We start from the raw sequence: 21,866 nt of genomic DNA on the forward strand, positions 1-21,866 counted from the left end.
CCACCAGCAATGCACAAGGGTTCCAATTTCTCTTTGCTAACACTTGGTATTTTCTATTTGCTTTTATTATTTTTATAATAGCCATTGCAATGGGTGTAAAGTCTCAGTTTTCCTTTTAAAAAGATGTATTTACTTACCCATATAATACAGAACAAAATTCTCCAAAGGATTTACTCCAAATAAAAACAGTGCTTATTGGGTGGCAGGATGTACATGATTTCTATTATTGTCTTTTGCTCTATTCTCTCTTTCCCGCCCCCCCCAGCATTAAGCATGTATAATATGTCTTACTAAAAAGGTTGGAAACTCCGAGTCAAGCTGTATCAATTCAGAGGTTGAAGTTACCTCCTATTTGACCCTGGCTGTGGAACCTTCATGTGGGTCCTCATACTTGTTGATTTTGAACTTGATGCTGCCCTTGTCATGTTGCCACTCTCCACGTTGAGGCTGTCCATGAATGCTCCAGTGCTTGAGGCCCAGCTGCCATACATTCCCCTGCCCAGTGAAGTAGAACCAGGACTCCTTGGCAGTAGATTCGATTGCAGCTACTATTACAATCAGCCTGTGGCTTTTGGGTGCCTCAGACCATCTTCCTCCCCCATTTTGATATTTAGCCCAAAGAAATCTTTTTTGTTACGTTTACTCTCCAAAGTACTGGCTGGTCATCTTAGTCAATTACAAACGAAAGGGAAAGGTATTTCTTTCTATTCTGTGAAATTATATATTCTGTAATTTTCCAAAGAGTTTTAAGGCTCATCACAAGTATGTATGGCAGCCTAAAAAGCAGTCAAGATTGCATGTGTACCAATTCAGAAAGAGCTGGAAGGATTCTTTCATGAGGAAATTACTACCTTTATAAAAATAAGTGTTGTCCAGTTTACAATAATATAATCTATTCCTTTCTTTTTTTAGTTACTATATTTGATCATGTGCACGCTGAAAGGGTAGATTACAGCGTATGTTTATTTTTTAAGGATAGAATGATGAATCGGGACAGGTGATAAGGAAAGGCACAGTTGAGGGCCTCTTGACACATGATTGGGTCTTTTAATAAATTATCAGTGACCTTTTGTGGAAGTCATTTTTATGGTTTGTTTTGTTTTGACTTGATTCTGGCTGCCTCATTTAAAGGCCAAGAATTTGAACAAAGTCAAAGAGACTGTTGGAACTGTCTGCACTTGAGCTGTTAGGACTTGTTCTGGTTTTCTGCAGCTATGAGAAAGATCTGATGACTAGCTCTGGGGCCTCCTCGCAATGGAAGGAGTTGAAGCTGAGGACAAGTTGTTATTGGAAGGCGCAAGAGTAATACCATTTCTTAATCAAATTACATGTCAGTGAGACATCACTATTACATCCCCACATTTCTTCCTTGTGCTCAGTTTTCTCACACACAGACTTCTCACAAGAGAAGCAATGGGAAACTTTGAGTTTTTGGCTTTCTGTCATCTTCCTCCCTCACTCCCAGCCTCGCAGCACATAGGCTCGTCCTCCTCCACCGCCTCTTCAGACGCCTACCATCCTTTCCATCGCTGTAGTTCTTGGTGGCCCAAATTGTATGGGGACAATTGTAGACTCCACTGCAAGTACTTTTTCTCCCAGTCCCTTCTCATTATGACTGTGAGCTCGCTCATCTTTTCCAATTACAGTGAACGTGCCCACCCCTCCTGTCCTACCTGGCCCCAAGGTCTTTTTCAGGTCACTGCCTATGACTCACCTGTTTGTGTCTCTTCATTCTTTAGGCATATCTACAAATCCACAGGCTGCAGGCACTTAGTGGACTTTCCCTCCTCTCTCTGACCCCATGGTGTGAACTCCCTTCATGATTCATCCACTCCATCACTCTGCATCCTCACACACAGGAGGCAAAGAGCTATTAAGGGAGGTCCTTCACCGTTGAATGGCATTTTACAGGGAACTTTCATAAGTGTAAGTGGGGTTGGGATAGCAACTATGGACTAGATAGCATTCCATTAATAGTGCATTCTCTTCATTTGCAAGTCACTACCTTATTTTGAAATCTTTTCAAATAAAATAAAGCTAAAATACAATAATGAGGTGAATCAAGAACCTACCACTTTGGGATGGCATATTTCATGTCAAAGGAAAGTAACGTAAAGAAAAGGTAGAAGCCGGTTATGTGAGAAATAAGTCGTTTGATATATTTATAATTTAGTAAGAGAGTGTTGTATAACAAAGAGAGTGTTGCCTCGTCCTCTTTAATGCCTCTTGCTTTGAACAACACGCGGCTGCTTGTGAGAAAATTCACTGGACTGAATTAAGTGCTTGTCTGTTTTGACAGGGTACTTATTACCAAATAGGAACCGCTGACCCTGACCTCAGATTGTAGTTTTGATTGTGGATAGCGCACGTTTCCTACAAGCTTTGCCCAGTACTCTTGCTCCTCATGTTTTCAATCTTTGATAAAGACATAAGAGAAAGCCGACTGCTGGCTTCTTTGGACAGATGGAGTCCTAGTTGATAGGGAGTTGGGGAATTCCTGATCCTCTGCTGAATTAATAATTATAAGCGTCGTGTTGGCCTCAGTCTGTGGCAACCAATCTGATTTGGCAGCTGGAAAACTTAACTGCACGCTCCTGATGGAAGGGGTATTGACTTTATTGATGCTTGGCAAATGTACAGCCAAGTTGACTGATGTTTATTTGCTTCTCTGATCCCAAGGGCTCGAGGCACTTGAGATATTTTTGATGGCTTTCCAGTGCATTGCTCTGAAATGCTGCAAACTCCTGAGCGTGCTGTTGAATTCTTCTCAGGAGCAGTGCTGGTCATCTGGTGAATGCATGCGGGACCTAGCTCTCAGTGGTACCAGGAATATTTCTGTGTCCCTCTTGGCTGAATTCCAGCATGAAATGGTGGTTGTACAGGCTGTGTGCTCCCTATGCTGCTCTGACTGAGGCAGGGCTTTCAAGTGGTTGTGACTCTGGGCGGTACAAGTAGCTAACCTACATAACTGAAATGAAAAGCAACCCATTAATCAAATGGTCTTCCATTCATGAGGCAATTAATTTTTCAATTTCAACTGATATTTATTGGGGGCTGGCTATGTGCTAGGCATGTAGGTGATGCTAGGAATCCAGTAGTAAATAAGATAGGTGAGATTCCCTCCCTCATGGAGCTTTGTAGTGAAGACAATGAACAAATAATAAATGAGACAACTTCAAATAGTGATAAATGTGCTACGAAGAAAATGAACCAGCCTAATTTAATAGAGAGTCACTAGAGGTTAGGGGGATAGGGGACATCATAAATTATGATGGTGGAGAAGGGCTCTCTTAGAGTGCCACATTTAACTTGAGGTCTGAATGACAAGAAGGAGCCAACTGTATGAAGACAGTGAAGACAGCATTCCAGGCTGGAAGAGCAAGTGCAACAGCCCTGAGGCAGAAATGAGGTTGGCATGTTTAGAGAACAGAAAGAAGGCTTGAGAAGCTGCTTCACCATGACTGAGGGGAAGAATGGTAAGAGGTTGGTGTTTTGAAGATTTGAAGAGGGTCAGATCTTTCAAGGCCTTGTGTGTTATAAAGGAAGTTAGGTGATATTCTCAAGGCAATGCGGAAACCCTTGGAGAGTTGGACGCAGGGGAGTGATGTGGTCCAATCAATAGTGCTGCCATCTGCCCAACTTTATAGCCCAATCGAAAAGCCCCACCAAAATGTGTCGCTATGCCTGCTGTAAGAATGCTATTGAAGATGTTAGTCTTACACCCCAGTGTTCCCTCTGAGAAACTGAGGAGGTAGGTAGCAGTTAAAAATTACTGTCTGAATTCCAGCCTCAACTGGAATTCACAGAGACTCTGGAGCCAGCCCTCCAGGCAGGGTTTAAATACCTGTGTGACATTCAGTGAGTCATTCACTTCTGTGTGCCTCCATTCCCCCATCTGCAAAATGGTGCTAATAGTTTTTAGCCCTCCCTTGCATCATTATTGAGAAGATTTAATGAATGGTATCCAGGCATAAGGTAAGCACTATCTAAGTGTTCATTATTATCATTGTTAGGAAAAATTGTCTGGCTTTAGTCTAATTGGTTTGTCTTTACCTTATGGACATTACAAATTATGTAATTAACTGGGTTTCCTTTTATAGTCTATGTGGTAGAAATATTAAGGTCAAATTTTGTGGACACCCTCCCCCCCTCCCCCTGTACAAAGTGTATTGATTTTATCTGTGTTAATATCCTCCCTAGTTCCATTTTATAGCTTTGCCTTAGTCTTTCCTTTTTAAATCTTCTAAAACATAATGTTCCAGGTTTTTGTGGATATTTTAAATATTATATATGCTTGATAAAAATGAGGTAGACCATACGCAGTTTTTCAACGTGATTTGTTCACATAACTGTATACCTGGAACAACTTTCTTTGTTAGTAATTATACATCAGCCAATCGTATATAAATGAGAGTCCATAGCTAATGTAATTAATTTCAATCAATTGAACTAGAAATGTTACTATCTTTATTTTGACTATTTATAATGGTAATACTTGTTTCTTGTTAAACTGTCAAATAATACAAAAGTAGATAATGTAAAAATGGTATCTAGTTCTAACTTTGTGTAGTCTGTGTGCCCTTATAATATACAATTTTGAGGAAATAAATACATGCTCTTAAAGAAATCCCTTCCCTCCCGAGCGCACAAAGTCTGAGGACTTCCTGGAAATTCAGTGCTAGAGCTCCCTGCCACTCAGCTGCAACCATAAATGGAATTTACTTTCTGTTCAGCCAGTAACGGGGGATTATAAACTTAGAGCCATGAGGGACCCTTGGAAAAGTTGTGGTTTTTTCCAGCTCTCTGGTGGATCTGAATGCCTGGGCTCCATGCAGGTGGGCCAGGTTCTGTGTCAAAGCATTGTTCGATGGCTTCTATGACTAGGCTGCTCTGAGCATTAGGAACGAAGATGTTGAGAAGTTGGGCAACTGTCATCATTCCAGGGTTGTGTAGCAAAGGACCCACTGGTCCCTGTTCTCATCTTACTGCTGGTTCAACTTACTGTGAGACCTCTGTGAGTCATTTGCTGAAGGTCTAGAACTATATCAGGGGCCAGTGAGGTATAAGTGTAGAGGCCAAGTATTGTTGTCAGGCAGGATTGGGTTGTCAGAATCTCCAAATTTTTTAAAGCAAAGCAGTAAATCTGGATTTTTATGAGAAATTATCTGGTTCTTAAATATTGGAAACTGGCTCTAATTAAAAAAAAAATCACCACAAGAGGCAAAGAAAACATTGGTAAGCTATATTTGGCCCATGGGTGCCAGCTGACCATTCACTTATAACCTAGTTAATTCCTAGCATCTCCTCTAGCACTCGATAAATCTGTGGTTCTTATTTATCTTCTACATGTGCTTTGATGCAGTTTTATACTGATGGACAGGCTTCCCTCCCAGAAGCCAAACTCCAGAAGGAGTGGGGAAGGAGTGGGGTAAAAGAATAGGCCCACATGGGATATTCCTGTGCCCAGTGGCATAGAGAATGTGGATAGTTAGGGCAAGGAACCTTTATGTGGGTTTCTCTGTGCAGCTGTGAACACAACTTTCTTAAGAGAGTGACTCATTCTCTTGTTAAGTTGGAAAGGAGAGAAGTAAAACGTGCTCCTCTAACTTTTCTTAGCCCTGAGGACTGTGTGTTCATCATTAAAGACATAAGAATAAATCAGAAACATTCTTTAATGTTGGGGAGTGGGGGGATGCAAATAATAGTTAGATTTTATCATTTTTGTTTTAGAACACTTTTTTTCCCTTTGAATTGGATTGATTATAACCCCTAGTTTCTGGTACACTATCAAAATGGGCCTAAGCACCGTCTTTCTTTTATTGTATTTTGTTATTTATTTATTTTTTATGATGTTACTTTGTTTGTTTACCCATCCTCAATCCCACTCTTCTTCCTGTGGGTACATTTTTTTTCTTCAAATATCTAATAGCACCAATCAGGTTAAATACAGTTTCTAAATTCCTTGCTGCTGGCATAGTAAATGTTTAAAGCACTAAGAAAATTTTTGCTCTGAACTAATTATATCCCCTTTCTTTTAACAAAGTTTGTCAGTCTTTCGGTTCCTTTCCATCATTGTTGCCAGCTACCCTCACTTTACACAGTTGGTTCAGCCTTAGAGCTCTCCTATGACCCTTTATGAAGGTGGAGAGTGGAACATTTCATATAGTAGTTCTGTGAAAGCACGTGAGGGGGCTCGGCCCTCCTGGTCCCAGAAGTTTGCTTATTGATGCGCTAACTTGGCTGCAGTGATAATCCATGTTCTGGAGAATGCAGAGGACCAAGAGTTAAAATTACCAGAGGGGCTATCAGCATTTTCAGAATGTTTGCTCTTTTTTCTTTTCTTTCTTCTATGTGACTCCCACCCAGATTAAGAAATAGCACATTGCCAATATTTTAGAAGACACCCCCCGCCCCCTTTCTGTGTGCCTCTCTCTGATCACATTTCCCTCCCCTCCACTAAGTAACCACTATCTTTTGTGGACTTCACTTTGTTTTTCTTTATACATTTACCATTTGTGTTTACATCCCTAAATGATACAGTTTGAACTGTTTATGAAATTTATGAGGATGAACCACTAACTGTTCATGTAATTTTGGGGCTTATTTCTTTCACTCATTCTCTGGTTGTGAGATTCATGTGGACGCATGTAGCTGCTGTTCTTTCAGTTTCATTGCTACATGCTATTCCTCTATTCAAATTACTCTGTAATACTGATAGACATTTGGGCTTTTCCAGTTGGGGGTTTTTACAAAGGATGCCTGCATAAACACTCTCATATGTGCACTCTGGTGCATATGTGTATGCAGTTCTGTCGGTATATACTTAGGAGAGGTCACGTGGAATGCCTATCTTTTAGTAGGCAATACCAAGTGGTTTTCCAAAATAATTGTACCAATTTACACTTCCACCCATAGTATCGGAGGGTTTCCATTTTTCTGCATCCTTGCCAACACTTGGTGTAGCTAATCTTATAAAACTTTGTACCAATCTGGTGTGTGCATAGTGGTATCTGTGTGTGTGTGTGTGTGTGTGTGTGTGTGTGTTTAATTAATAGTCTTTATTGCTTAGAGCAGTTTTATGTTTACAAAAAAAATTGAAAAGAAAGTACAGAGTTTCCATATACTCTTTCTCCAGCCCTCCCTTTTGGGATATTTCTTCAACTTTATCATCCAATCCTTCTATTAAATTTCAAATTTCCACTATCATATTTTAAAAATAGTTTTATTCTTTAATTTCATGAACTACACACTAACGTAAATGTATCTTGATAATTTTTTGTTTCATTTTTTAAATTGAAGTTTATTGTGATGACAATTGTTAGTAAAGTTACATATATTTCAGGTGTACACTTCTGTATTACATCATCTATAAATCCCATTGTGTGTTCACCACCCAGAGACAGTTCTCCTTCCATCACCATATATTTGATCCCCTTTACCCTCATCTACCACCCCCCACCCCCTTACCCTTTGGTAACCACTAACCTATTGTCTGTGTCTATGAGTTTTTGTTTCTCATTTGTTTGTCTTGTTCTTTTGTTGTTTTTGGTTCATTTTTTTAAGCTAAAGTTCCACTCCAACTTTTCTTCAGTGCTCATTGTGAGACTTTGAACTTTTGTTTATTTATTTTTAAGATTTTCATTAAAATGTAGCTAATATACAGTGTTATATTCATTTCAGGGGTACACCGTAGTTATTCAACGTTTATATACCTAAAGAAGTGATCACCATGATAAGTCCTGCAACCATCTGACACCGTACCACGCTATCAAAATATTACGGACTATATTCCCTATGCTGAACATTATATCCCCAATGACTTATTTGTTTTATACCTGGAAATTTGGACCTCTTATTCCCCTTCACCTTCACCCCCTTTTTTTCCACTATCATGTTTTTAATTCCAAGAGTTCTTTGTTAGTTCCTAAATGTTTCTTTTATAGCCTCTTTTCCTTGTTTCGTTTATACACTGTCTTTTCTTTAGCTCTCTGAAGATATTAACTATAGTTTTCTAAAGAAAGTTGTTTCCTGTCCTTGTCCTTTTCTTTCATACCCTGAATTGTCATTGCCCTTGTTTCCTCTGAGTTCATTCCCTGCCCTCCCCTTCCTGAATCCCCCACCCCAACTTTTATATTAGAGGCTTTCAATTACCTGTTGGTCTTTGGCTGTCTAATAATTGAAGAACAAAATACGAAAAAGCTGATTGGTTGGAAGAATTTGTGTATTGGCAAGCTGCACTGTGAATGAGCAGCTCTGGAGGCAGCAGTTTTGTTGGATGTCGCTCTGGCATCTCACAAGTGTTAGTACCTTTTCTCTCAGTTTGATAACTTTCTCCAAAAATATATCTCAGTCTTTTGCCCGGAAGTTAGAAGCTTGGCTGGTAGTTCTGGGAGTCAGGTGGGGCCAGGGTTTTGGGACAGGGTTTCACCATTCAGCATGATTTTCATTTAATCCCCTTAGGTTCCCATGGTGTGTCTCCTTCCCCTTCTGTCCCTAGCTGTATCTGCTGTCTCTAATAACATTGTGTATAGCGTTTCCACAGAGTAAATACCAGTTTTTTCCACAGAGGGGAAGAACTTTGAAAGACTATCCACCAATTCTCCTATTTTTAACACCATCCCACACTTGCTGCCTTTAGAAGTCCTCCATTCTTCCATTCCCAAGTCTTTCGTTGATTCTGCCATTGGCTTATTTCCTGTTGTGTTCCTTCCCTATTGGGTTAGGTTTCAGTGCCCTCTGTTTTGCTAAGCTGTAAACCACCTGTTCACTTCCCAGCTTCCAATATTTGGTTCGTGTCTTTTATTTGCTGTCATCCTCTCTCCTTTTCTCTTTATCTTTGTGGCTTATTCCTTCTTTATTCCTTTTAGGAAAGAACAGAGATAAACATGTGAGTTCAATTTGCTATATTCAATTAGAAACTGAATGTACCACAATTTATCCATCTGATTCCCTGCTAATGGAAACTTATTCCAATGTGTTTGCAGTTATAAATAATGCTAATGCACCCTTATACAAACATATCTGAGCATTTGGGGGAGTGTTATTATACGACAAATTCCTAAATGTAGAAGCATTGGGTCAGAAGTTCATTTAAACTTTTGATAGACACTGCCAAATATCACTGAAAAAAAAAAAAGAACCAATTAATATTTCTATCAACAATGTGAGATAGAACATATGTTTTTATTCATGAACTAGCTACGTGTCCGCTTTGATCCTTGACTAATGGATTTCTTTGTTGGATTTACAACACATGCTCTATTTAATAATCTTGGCAGACTTGTATGTTAGAAAATGAAAAAACTCAATATTAAACATTCCTGTATTGCCATTCTTCAAGAAAAAGAAAAAAGTAGTCTGTGGGTGATTAAATTAGTTTACCAATAGGAATGGAGCCAATATTATTACTTGGATTGTCTTCATTTCTGCTTTGTGCATGTCACTCACAATCCTTCAATTTCACGGGCTTCTGGAGGTTTTAGCATCAGAGGAACTGATGATTAATTTGGTATAGTCTGTTTTGACAGAATCACTTTAGTGAGAACCTTTCACTTGTCTGGTTTATGTTACAAACGTATTCTCCTGATCCTCCTGCTTCTGACATGGCTGCTGGCCGATCTGATTATTTGACTTTGTGCAAAAAGAGATAAAGATGCATTTGTTTAGGCCTGTAAAACACTTGTAATATAAGTGGGTAGAATAGAGAGCCAAGCTGAGGAATTGGGAAGAGCCACTGATGAGGAATTTCACAGCTTACAGTTGGCATCCTGGCTCAGCCTTATTACTACTTGATCTTAGAAAATCATAGAAGCACTGAAGCATATTAATAAGACAAGAATAGCAGTACTTTAAGAAACTAGTCAGGATTTTTGGGTTCAAGTGACAAATCAAACTCAATGTGACTAAAAGCAAAAAACTAACTCATTTATTACTTAACAGAGAACCCCGGGGTGGAATTTAGATATAGCTGAATTCAGATGTTTACACAATTTCAGAAATATGTATTTCTCTATACCTCTTCCTCCTCTTTCCTGAGTTGATGTCATTTTAGTTGGGGTCTCTGCAAGTGGAGATAAAAATGGCCACCAGCAGCTGTATGCATCCATTCTATGACTTGGGAACTTCTACCCAATTGTTCCAGCAAATTTCCCAGGGCTGACTCTTTTTGGTCTAGTTTGGTTCATAAGTCTTTGAGTGAGTTGTTGTGTCTCTAATGGCCAGGCCTCTCCAGAAGCATGCAGGTTCCCAAGGCACATGAACTGAGACTGGGTAAGATGCTCAAAGGAAAGCTGAGATGCTGTTGCACACAGGAAAGGGCATGAATACTGGGAAGAAAAAAACAAATGTCCATCACCCTTTTCTGTTTTCCTCACTAGAGGGTCTGAGGCTTAAATACAGTACTATTTGTGAACAGAAACCCCATAGTGTTATACAACACATCTACGTGGCCCTTTTAATTTCATTTTTATGGATATCCAACTATGAGTAAGTAGTACAGACTCACCAAATAAATTATTTATAGTTAACTTTTGTTAAGTTCTTTTCGGGATAGATGGCTTGTCTCCATTCTTGTCCTAAACTGCTCTGTCTCAAGCCATGTAAGATAAAGGATAACTTCAAGGGAAGATCAATGATAACCTTTAGTGTCTAATCCATATACATTTATCATCATCTTCATAGAGTCTTGTTTAAAAGGCCTTAGTCAATGAAGTAATAATCATGATAGATTATTCTGTCTTGGTACATAATTTTTATGGTCAATTAAGATGCACACAGCTTTAAAACACTGAGATTGATCTTTTGTTTGTTTGTAAGCATGACACCATAAACAAAAGAAGCCAGTGGGAGGACGTAGATATCATGTTAGCCCCAAAGTGAGACAGCATCTTCCAGATATTCCCTCTTTCTCTTGAGAACTTATATTATCCATGAATTGATCTAAACTTTTCTTGATTGGTATTGCCTCTAGAGATGAGTTCCATGAACTTTTTATAGATCCCATGGCTATGTTATACTTCCTTAGGTATATGTGGTAATATGGTATGTTGACCAAACATCACTTGCAGAATGTAATATAACCGCAACTTTATTTTTCATCTCTTATTTTCCCTTTAAAACTTGTTTAGTGGGAATAGCCTTCCTCTATCTTTAGATGAAAACTTAGACCGGCCTCTTGGCTTTCTGTTCATTGTTGGGTAACAGACAGTTCTATGGTCACTTCAAGTTACGAACACAGTCTCAATTCAGAAATTAGAATATCTAAACCAAGCAAAGAATAAAAAGTTAGAATTTAACTTTATGCTAATTCTTACTTCCAAGCAAGGCCCCTACAAGGTTGGCTGTTTGTAGTGGAAGAAGAAGGCATGATCCTTCACTCTTTTCCAGCCTAATGTTTCTTATTTCCTAGCTTGCTATATTGTTGTTGTTGTTGTTGTTATTATTATTATTATTATTATTATTATTATTTAACTCCTCTAGGTCCTGGCTCAGTAGGAAAGGGGATCAGGAGAAAAAGGCACGATCTTACTTGGTATGTACACAGGTGTGCAATATTGACAATCAAATTGGGCAGTACTATTGGGGTCAAAATAGTGTGTGTTTATATAATGGTGGGCCTGATTTCCTTACGTAAATGACCTGACTTTGAAAACAATATTAAGAGTAATTTCAAAATTTTTTTTTTTCAAAATGATAATGTCATTATCATATGCCCACATTTTCTAGAAATTATTATTTAAAAGTAAAAATGTCCAATCTCCCTTTCTTTCTTCATGAAAGACCCCTTCCATGAGGCCATATAGTAACTAGCACTGACAGGGATGTAAGCCACTCCCTAGTCACTTTCCTGACATGTCAGTTCTCGTTTTGACTCTTGTCACATCAAACCTTCTACTTATCCTGATATGGTGCAGAAGAATCTCAACCAGATCTTGGTATCTCTGTGTATAGCTTATATTACTTCACTATGAGCTCTCTGCATCTTAGGCCATATCCTTCCTCCTGACTTCTTTTACAAGAAGGAGGTGGTTCTTTGGGAATCCTCTAAACTGCTCAGAAAAGGGACATTCATAGCTTTCTAAGGCATCCTTTGTGGGGGGAACTGTCACTATTGTCAGTTTGTTGCTACTGCTGCTATTCCAAGCATAGGTATTGCAGTGACCCAACTAATTAAAGAAAGTTTATTGTTAAAGCTTCACTGAACCTCTCCCACAGCCTATCAATTTGAGGGTATGGGGGTTTGGCTCCCAAACCTTTATTAACACTTCTACAAGGCATGGAATTAATTGGGAAAGGAAACTGAAATTCTGCTATACAAAATTACGGTACCATGATGCCAAGTTTCACTGACAAAGAGCAAGTACTCAGGTCCTGTTCTGAAGGACTATAATGTATGTGATTCCCTGAGTGCAATGCCTGGCTCACAGAGAAATGCTCAAAAAATAGTAGGTGCTGTTATGATGATGATATTGACCTTTAGAATTAAAATGTTGAGTTGTCTTTTTGCCACACCATTTTGGTCACATTTCCTCTAAACGCCGAATTAGTTGGTCAGATGTTATTTCTGCTTCGAGAAGCCTTGTTGCCTTTCCCCAGGACGGCTTTGCTTGTTCAGAGGAATGTGACCCTTTGTACAGATCCCACCGAGCCCATAGCCTCCTTCCCTGCCAGCTGTGGAAGGGATTCACTGTGGCATCCATTAGCCTTTTGAGGCACTGCCCACTGGCAGTTATAGGGTTATACATTTCACGCCAGAGTTCCAAATTTCATTCTGGAGTGTCTTTTGACCTGCAAGGGTCAATTCAATACCAGGAAGCCACCCATATCTCTTCTGGAACACTGTGTATCTACTATTTTCTGATCTAGGACTGTTGCCCTGCCAACTATAAAAACAACTTTTCCTCAAAGAGTCACACTATCCATATTAGAAAACAAAGGAGAGAAAAAGAAAATATATGGAGGAGGCCCATGTCCCCATAATATTCATTTCCTTTTCTCTGTTTGTATACTTATTTCTGTTACATGTCACAGCCATATGTATATGGCTGTCTTGTTTCAAATTTTCTTCCCCAAAAGGAATTAATGATGCTTTTATGAATCCTAAATTTCCTTTGACTGAGGTGGGGGAAAGTCCATTTCTTAGTGTTTGTGGACTGTCTTTCTTTCTTTTTTTTTAAAATAAATAAACCACATGGGGCTTTTATATACAACCCCCCTTCTCCTCAGTGCCTGGCAGTGAGCTCGCTGCCTTCCAACCCTACAAAACACACTTCTTCTTCCCCAGAGCATAGAAGGGGGAACCGAGGAGCTTATTGATTAAAAATGATTTGGGCTGATTGCCATGAATGCTAGAGATTTCCACCTCTGCTTTGGTTGATGTCACATCTTGGGAAAATGCTGCTCGTTGAGTGTATCTAATCATGGGTTTTAACTGATGGGGCAATGTTTCCACTGAGTAGCGATGGCTTGCCAGGGGAGTATATATTGCCAAAGGTACTCTTCTTCTCCTGTGCATTCGAATGAGGAATTAGGTTTAGAACCATCACAGATATGCAAGCCTGTATCGCAATTGTATATTCTGATGCATCTCTCAAAACTATTTCCACTTAGATTAATTTCTTTAATTTTCCCAGCATGCACCTGCTGATCTCGTCAGACCACTCTCCTTCCTGCCGGGAAACACACCAGGCTTTTTGCTGCTGCTTTGCCCTGACTCATGTTTTTCCTTTCACCTGCTTCGTTCTTTATTTTTCCCTCTATGTTTCTGCACATGCCTTCTCAACCTCTGTGCCTCTACATACACCATTTCCTCTAGCAGAAATGCTCTTCCTGCCATCCAGAGTTGCTCTCCTCCTGGAACCTGTCTCAGGTATCTTTGGTTGCAGGTAACATAAACTCATTAAACTGGTGTAAGAACAAGGGGAACTTTCGTGGAATGCTACATGGACAGGAAGAACGTGGGCCAAAAGTACCTTAGGTGGACCTGGGGCAGGAAGAGCCATTAGGCTTTCTGAGCAGCTGGAATAAGGACCTGGGAAGCCATTAGAAACAAAGCAATTAATTTCTCCATCTCACCCTCACTATGTGCCACATAGTTGCTTGCTCTGAGTCTGTATCAGGGTTTCTTAACCTCATCACAATTGATATTTGGGGACAGAAAATTCCTTTTGTTCCAGGTCTGTCCTGTACACTGTAGAATGATTAGCAGCATCCCTGATGTTTGCCCACTAGATTAAAAAACCCAACCCCCCCCCAAAAAAAAAACACCACCCTGGTTGTGACAACAAAATATCTCTCTGGATGTTACCCAATGTCCCCCAGAGCCAAATTACCCCTGGTTGAGAAGCACTGGTCTACAGGGAAGTGCTTCCTTGCTGTCCTGGTTCTCTGGCCTCTGTACACATACATGCAGTGAAAAGCTCCCCAGCCCTGGCTCATAGCACCTTCCAGCTCCAGCCTGACTCGATTGCTCCATTTCCCAATTCCCAGATCCAAAGACATAGCATCACAGAGATTGGTTCAGCCACTGGATTGGGTCCTTGGGATCAGGTGTGGACTCCTGGTCCGATGAGCCAAGCCAGGGAGGTGCAGCTCCTGTACCCCAGTAACGTGGCAGCCCGTCCCCTGCCCCACGGTTACCTCCAGTCATTCTGTGGAGCTGAATTCCATTGGAACTGCATTTCTGTGTGCTCCATAAAGTACCTAATATTCCCAACTTTAACTGGATAAAATTTCTAAAAAATATTTTATAAAAGCATTGTCTTCTTAAACATGGAACACTGAACATTATTGAGCAAAAATGAACCATATGTAACTTGTGGAGATGGTACAGTACAGTGGTTAAGATCAGTCTTTGAAGCCAGACTATCTGGGTTCACTTTCAACTGTGCCACATGCCAGGCGTGCCTTGGACATACCGTATGATCTCTTTTTGTCTCAGTTTCCTCATGTAGAGAATGGCAGTAATAATAATAATATTACAACAATAATAGCTAATACTTGTGTATCACTAGCGCATGTGCCAGGCACTGTTCTAAGTGTGTTAGTTAAATTAACTTACTAATTCTCACACCAACTGTGAGTTGAAACTTTTTCAGAAAGTCTTAGGATGAGGTGTTTTTATTATGGTATGTGGAGCATATATTTGTAACCCTCCAGCAGGGTCTGGGGGAGCATCCTGTAATCAACCAGCCACAAATAATTCTGCAATAAAACATAAGAATATTGCACTAATAGAAATAAAAGCTGTTTCTTGCCACAAAATGAGTACACTACCAATATATGGTAATGTTTGGGTTTTCAGAGCTTTTTGGAATTGTACATTTGTATGTGTATCTCCATGTTGTAGATGAGAAAACCGAAGTTCAAAGAGACTTAGTAACTTGACCAAGGTTGCAGAGCTAAAAGTGCAGAGGCTGAGATTTGAACTCAGGCAATTTGATGCCAAAGGACTGTCACTTGACTTCACACATCAGAGGGCTGTTTGTGAGCATTAAATGAGTTAACAAGTGTAAAAACACTAAGCAGGGTACAGCACATATGAATGCTATTTAAGCATTAATTGTTGTGATTTCTTCTTCATGCTACGGGGTCATTGAGATGTATTATCGTAATGATCAACAATGCAGTGATGCATTCAGGGTCCATTAAAGCAGGGCTTCCCAACCTCTCTCACAGAGACAGAGCTCAGAAATCATCATCTTTCTATGTCACGTTGTGGGAACCATGAGGCTGTTCCTGGCCTTGGTGACTGCCCTGGGCTCTGGCTACCCGAGACTCTGCCCATCTGCCTTGTGAGCTGAGGGATTCTATTATGGACTAGATGTCTGTGTCCCTCTCAAATTTATATGTTGAAGTCCTAACCCCCCAGTGTGGCTGTATTTGGAGATGGGGGTATCTAAGGAAGTAACTGAGGTTAAATGAAGTCATAAAGGTGGGGACCTGATCTGATAGGATTAATGTCCTTATAAGAAGAGACACCAGAGAGCTCCTTCTCTCTCTCCTTCGCTGCCTCTACCCTTAAGTGCACACATGGCAGAAAGGTCACATAAGGTTATAGTGAGAAGGTGGCCATCTACAAGCCAGGAAGAAAGCTCTTACCGGAAATAGAAATTGTTGGCACCTTGATCATGGGCTCTAGTCTCCAGAATTGTGAGAAATAAATGTCTGTTGTTTAAGCTACCCAGTCAGTGGTATTTTGTTATGCAGCCTGAGCTGACTAATGCAAATCCATATCAGACTTGTAGCCTGTTCAGCAGTTGAGAAGCTTCGTATTATGACATGTTGATGTGTTTCCTTCCAAAATGATTCCACGCTGTTGAATTTTGGGGGTCTTTTTGTCTTTTCTTTTTTCTTTCTGTTTCTTATTGGTCTATTCCTTTGCTGTTAGATTCTCAACAATGATCTCACACTGGGTTACAGATTTGCCTGTGATACTTTCCCCTACACTGTGATTACAGTTTTTCATTGGATGAACTTAAAGCCCATAAAATCAAACTTGTAGAATACACAGTAAAAATACATTGACTGCATTGGCTGTTGGAATGCTCCTCAGAATAAAATGTCTTAACTTTGTAGTATAGATGTGAGCTATTCATCAGCCCTGTGTTTTTTTTCCTGTTTCTTTATTTGTTTTGTTTTGTTTTGTTTTACTGTGTTCTTAATTGGTTGTGTTCTTAAGAAATAAGAAACCAAATAAATTACATTTGTATTATTTGACACTCTATTCTAGGTGAGGAATATGGGTTAAAGACAAGTACAGACAAAACTATAATTTTCAATCTTATAGATGACTAATTACTTTGTAGAAATTAATTTTTTTCTATGTCCAGCCTCATTTAGAAATTCTAAAACTATTCAGTATAACAACTCAAGCCTTTGTTTTTATCCTGAAACTATTAAGTAACTCATTCTTTTCTCAGCCCCCAGCAAAGACAATTCTGTCGTTATCAGCATTCTCTCAAGAAGTTTTTTCAAAGAAAAGAGAATGACATCCTCATGTGAGCCTAAAATGCCATGAAAAAGAACATTGCATTCTCATTCTGTGTAGTGCAGTTATCCTAAGGTGGACTTTTTCATTCCATGTTATTACTCATGAAATATTGCATCACTTTGTAAGAGGAAAACAAGTTTGAAAATTATACCGAGAGACCATGCTGGAATAAATCCCTTTATTTCTAACATTCACATATATTTTTTAAAAAGAACAAAAATCTATACTCTGTCCATTGTAGTCCTTCCTTAGACAACTTAAAATATGAATGTAAAGTTTCTATGTCCACAAATAGATTTCAGACTGTTGGAAAAAAAGAAATGAGGGGTATCCTTTAATTCACATATGAGAGTGGTCCCAAAGCAAAGCCATCTCAAGTATTACTGGGAGGGTAAAATCTTGACAAGTTTGAATAAAATGGGCAAACATAAATATGATGAATATATAAAATGGCAAATGTCAACTCTACCAAATATATTTTAAAAATCATGTGAATCAATGTTAAATGGAAAAAATAAAACAGCAAGTACACATTTATTTACAACTATTTAAAAGTGGTTCTGTTGTTTTTTGTTAGAAGGGTATAAGAGTATTAAGTCAGAAAATACATGAAAGGGTCATTATTTTACTTTCCTCACACAACCATTTCCTACTTTTGGCAATTCATTTCTCATTTTGTCCTTGTACATATGTATTTTCTATAGTTGTACTCATATCACTCACATTTTGTCTTCTGAGAGTAATGAGTTAGGCATTTTTTGGTGCTGCTATAGTTCTCATATCATTATTTGTAAAGGCTTTATAGTAATCCAAAGATTGGAAGTGCCATCTGTGTACAATTTAGGAAAAATCATTAAAGAGAAGAGAAAATAGACACAGCTATTTGGTATATGGATATTTGCCTGTAAAGAATTTCAGTGCACAGTTCAAAAGAAAGAAACTAAATACTGCAAAGAAGTGAAAATCGTCTAAATGTTCAAGGAACATGGTATTTCAAGGACTTATTTTTTTTTTCCTGTCATTTTCTCTTTGCCATCCTTCCCACTTAGTTATTTAATGGTGTGGTATTGTATTTATATCATAAGGAAAAGTTGACATAGAAAGATGAAGTTGCTGGGTCTCTCTTTGACTTTTTTCTTTTGATACTCTAAGAAATATGGGTGCTTTCAGTTATGATTAATATATTTATTTACTAATAATTGCTCATCATGTCACTACTTGAACTAGTAACTGGTATAAGTATAACTTAGCTAAGCATTTCTAAGTGTCTACTGTAGGCTACTGTATAGTTACCTAAGTATACAATTGCTTTGCTTTTTGATTTGGAAAATTATTGAAACAAACAAATGACGAGGAACATGTATCTTTTGGTATTATAAGGAAGGAAATTAATAGTATATGTTAATATGTGAACACTTAGTAGGTATCAAGTGCTTTGATATGTATTTTGCCCTTTAATCCTCATTAAAGCTCTATTAAAGAGGAACTATTAGCTCCAACGTACACAGCAGGAGACAGATGCAGAAAGCTAAGTCACATGTCAAGGTCACACGTCTTGTAATTGCCTGAGCTAGGATTCAAAGCCAGATGTGTCTGACCTCATGCCATGGGCACTGTTCTATGTACTTTAAAATGTAATGTGGCATTCATATTTGTAGCACAGTTTTAGAGGCCTCAAAGAGCAGTAGTACAACTGAGGGTAAAACTCCTAGAATTCTTTAGAGAAGGGTGTCCTGTTAGAGGAATGTGGATTTTTATTTTTTTTAACAATTTTTTTTCCTGAGCCATGTTATGTTACTGTTTAGAACTCCATCATGACCTCAGGGCCTCTTGTCAGCCTCCTTTTCAGAGAAATGCTCTTTCAGAACATTGTTCGCACCCAGCCTCCGAACTCATGTAAACGTCGCTATGTGAAGTCTTTGGAGAGGAAATGGTGAGAGATCTTCTTTTGCAGATTATGAACTTCTAGATGTAACTGGCATTCTCCACTATCTCGATATAAAATATAACAATCATAGGTTGTTGAAACTATAAATTCCTCATCCCTTTCCTAAGGCTCATGAAGGCAGTCTATAACAATAGTAACAATAGCTACCATTTATTTGAATGCTTAATACGGGCAGATCTTATGCTTTATGATTTAATATGGATTACTTTATTTGCTCAACAATACTTTGAGGTAACAATTGGGATTTGAAAGGATCAACAAAAAACACTCATTTTTCTCCCTGAGTTCAAAACCAAGTTGGAGATAGAAACAGGTATCAAGCAAATGAAAATCAAAATGCCTTAAGTGCCAATAATACTGATAATTAGGGAATGAGACTTAGAACCACCAGCCAAGTAGGATTGTGGTACTTCCCCATAAAAAAGACAAGACTTAGCCAGTTGCCATCCCTTGCAGCCTCCTCCCCACCCCCCAACAATCACAGGCCTATGTACTTGCAAAGACACCTGCCCCTATTTCATTTATAGTATGAAATTTAAAAGGGAGAGTAGATGTGAGCGGGATATAAGTAGAAATGATCAGAGTTGGACTCACTTGTTGTCAGAGTTGGGGAGTTGTCAAAAGGACTCAGTGTTCTAGCATGCCTAGTCAGAACATGGTAAAACCACTAAAAAATGTGTTTCTAGGAAAGAATAGCGAGTGCTCTTTTGGACATGTGAGTTTGAGGTACCTTGTAAGCTGCTGGAGATTTGAGTCTGCAACTTGGGAGGAAGATTGGCAGCAAAGATGCAGATTTTGGAGTTGTCCATTTAAAGGTGATCACTGGCTGAAACTAAGGGAGCGCTTCAATATGAGCAGCAGAAGAGGAGGTTGGTTTCACAGTTGAGTTTTGTATTTGAAGTATACCAAAAGATTTGAGTTGGCAACCTTGAGCAACTTGATCTAGTGTAGAGACAAGGCCCAGCATTGGCTCAGAACTCGACTTCATCTTTTAAGCACAGCCCTAGTGCAGCAGAGGGCAAGCTTACAGATTACACTAGTTGCAGGACAGTTTCCATTTGCCCCTCCACGTTCACTGTCCATCTCATTTCCTCCCTGTTCTCTGCCCTGGGTGGTGGACATATATGAGCTGGGTGAACTGGGTTCCCATTGAGTTCAGACTTGATGGGACATAGAAGGCAGGAAGAGTATGAATTGATGTATTGGTTTTCTTGCTTCTTTTACTGTCAGATCCTTGTAGACTAGCTGCTTTCCTTTACCCAACACTGTCGACAGTGATTCTATAGAAGTTTCTAGTAACTGCCTAGAGGTGCTATGACTTCCAACTGTTACTAGCCCCAGGGGACTCTACTGACTTTTTATAGATTTTATGAACACTGTTCACACCTTTATAAATAATGTCTTTGTTGTCACCCCCATTTCCTGGTTCCTAATGGGACCTTGAATAAATAATACAGCTAGTAAACCAGAAGGAATGTATGTTCTCCAAGGCACTAGCCCTCCCCGTAATGAACAGAGAGGCCTTCTAATCTGGGGGTCTCAGACCTGGGAGGGTGGACACATCCACAAGTACCTGCAGCATTGTCCGTGGACAGAATAATATTCTGTCTGCAGTTATCACTGTTTTTCAAATGTTTGTAAGTGCCTCAGTGATTCATAAAATAAAATATATTGGAAAACATGATGAAATTCATTTTAACTGTTGTCTTCATTTTTAATCAACAGGTAATTTATGTTAAAAATATAATTATTGCCATGGTTGGCTAAGGAAATATTTTAAAATGTGTAGAGTGAGCTCACATGCAAAAAAACCCCATGTTATCTCATTTTTATGTGCAATCTAAAGAACAAAATAAATGAACACACAAAACAGAAACTGACTGGTAGATACAGAGAACAAATGATGGTTGCCAGATTGGGGGAGGGGGTTGGAGGGATGGGTGAAAAAGATGAAGGGATTAAGAAGTACAAATTGTCAGTTACAAAATAGTCACAGGGATGTAAAGTACAGCATAGGGAACATCGACAGTAATATTGTAATAACTATGTATGGTGCCAGGTCAGTACTAGACTTATCGGGGGACCATTCATAAATTATATAGATGTCTAACCACTATTCTGTATACCTGAAGCTAACATAAATAATACTGAATGTCAACTGTAACTGAAAAAAAAAGAATTGGGAACTATTTCCAAGGCCTTTGTTGTTAAAAGTTCCCCAAACTTTTCCTTTTGTCCCAAACTAGGAGGTGGAATGAACTGGTTCAGTCCTAACTATTTGAATGATCGGGATAGAGACCAAGACGACCACCCACACCTTGAGAGGATTTTTGTAAAATCATTTCTAACCTCTTCATTTCCAGGAAGAAATTCAGGTCCTCATTCTCAGGCTTGGCAACACCTTGTCCTTTGTGTGACCTGCTGTGTTCACGCAGTGAGCAGTGTCTACAGAGCACAAAAATAAACATCTCTAAGGGCCTGTGGAATTCCATGGCTTGTGCCGTGTGGGGCAGACCATGGGCCTAGTGCCAGGCTCAGTAGGTGACCCCCCAGCAGTCCATGCACATTTTTAGCCACTCTGCAAAAGCAAGGAGAGAGAGCCAATCTGGCAGTGAAGTTCTGTTTCCTGGTCTGGAGTCAGGGCCTGGTCCTGCCGCTGTGGACTCAGTGAAATATATTCACTGAGGGCTCTGTTACCCAGATGCCGGGAAGGCTGGTTAATCTGGTATGACAGTGGATAAAAATAACAAAGAAAGGCTGGGTAATGTCTTGTCCCCATTCCTCAAGCTCCCTGTACCCTTTCCCTGTGTGTTTTGGGAACACGTCCAGAACTTGAGAATTGGGAGTGTTCATTCACTAAATATTTGTTGAGTGCCTGTTATCTTCCAGGCACTGTCCCAGGCATTGGAGACGGTGTGAGGCCTGGGA

The 21,866-nt window shown here is 39.3% G+C and overlaps 1 protein-coding gene across 7 annotated transcripts in view; it reads left to right on the forward strand.

The window, feature by feature from the left end:
- Nucleotides 1-21,866, forward strand: part of SLC16A12 (solute carrier family 16 member 12) — a 184,963-nt gene that overhangs the window by 34,752 nt on the left and 128,345 nt on the right. Inside the window, exon 2 of one of the 7 annotated variants that reach the window (XM_074339406.1) lies at nucleotides 11,479-11,530. The exons of the other annotated variants lie outside the window; for them this stretch is intronic. The gene's annotated coding sequence lies outside the window, so the exon portion shown is untranslated. The remainder of the gene's footprint in view (nucleotides 1-11,478; nucleotides 11,531-21,866) is intronic. 7 annotated transcript variants of the gene reach the window in all.

Source organism: Rhinolophus sinicus, linkage group LG07, assembly GCF_036562045.2.
Source record: "Rhinolophus sinicus isolate RSC01 linkage group LG07, ASM3656204v1, whole genome shotgun sequence".
Lineage (NCBI taxonomy): Eukaryota > Metazoa > Chordata > Mammalia > Chiroptera > Rhinolophidae > Rhinolophus > Rhinolophus sinicus.